This window comes from Belonocnema kinseyi, chromosome 2 (assembly GCF_010883055.1).
Source record: "Belonocnema kinseyi isolate 2016_QV_RU_SX_M_011 chromosome 2, B_treatae_v1, whole genome shotgun sequence".
Classification (NCBI taxonomy): domain Eukaryota; kingdom Metazoa; phylum Arthropoda; class Insecta; order Hymenoptera; family Cynipidae; genus Belonocnema; species Belonocnema kinseyi.
In genome coordinates, this window is record NC_046658.1 from 53,866,035 (window position 1) to 53,867,057 (window position 1,023).

The 1,023-nt window shown below is 33.6% G+C and overlaps 1 protein-coding gene across 1 annotated transcript in view; it reads right to left on the reverse strand.

Moving 5' to 3' along the window:
* LOC117167889 overlaps nt 1-1,023 on the reverse strand; it is a 238,819-nt gene that overhangs the window by 71,493 nt on the left and 166,303 nt on the right. The gene's annotated exons all lie outside the window — the stretch shown is intronic.

Sequence of the window (1,023 nt, forward strand, 5' to 3'; positions counted from 1 at the left end):
CCTCCTTACGAAGTTACGCAATTGAAATTTATCCGGAAAACGCTGATGGTATACGCTTTTTGCCGACTCAATCTTGCCTATCATATTTCAACCCCCATCTTATTTCTGAACGTTCAGTCGTTTATGCGCTACGAAACAAAATATCGAAAAAAGACCAGCCACAGAGTATATCTCTTCAAATGAATGTTCGAACCGAACCAGTTTTATTTCACTTTATTTAAATATAAACATCGCCAAGTCTCTCATAGAAAGTTATTTCATACATGCTGGATAATGTATTGGTTTTTGCAAGGATTAAACAATACTTTAATTTAAGTGAATATTTGTGGCGCTTTTGTTCTCTCAAATAATGGAAATCATTTGCTTTAAGAAGGACATAAACATGAAAAACCCGATAAATTTCGACAATAATTCTACCAGTTCTATGCATATAATATGCTTTCGTTGCTTGGAACTGAAAAAAAAGTTTTTTGTTTCAATTAATTTTTGAAATTGAAGTGTATAAGATGAGCTGTTCTCATATATTCGATCAATATTCACATGTATTCCCGGATATTTTTGATGTTCCTGATTTCGAAATAATCTAAGGTATTCTGAATTATTCCTAAGTATTCCGAAATATTTCCAAATATTCTTACATATTCAAAGGTATTTTTGCGAAAATGTTGACGATTTAAATACGATTTTAAGATTCCTCGACGGAATCCGCATTATCAATCACCGTACCCTGAGTAAAAATGCTTCGACGTGAGTTTGACTTGAATTGCCCCCAATCAAGACATGCTGGAGTCGAACAGTTCGAATTGAGCATGTCTCAGTTTTGAGACGAAGCCAGACTTAAATTTATGTCTTGGAGACAAGTTTCTATGCCTTGAAGACATAAATTTATCTCTTGAGTCGAATTTGTATGACTCTAACACGAGCGGCTTATTATTTCAAGTGTATAGCTGTTCTAACAAAAAGGGTGATTCTGACAGTCATAAAGCTAAGCTTTGTTAATGATTAAACAATCTTGTACCTTTT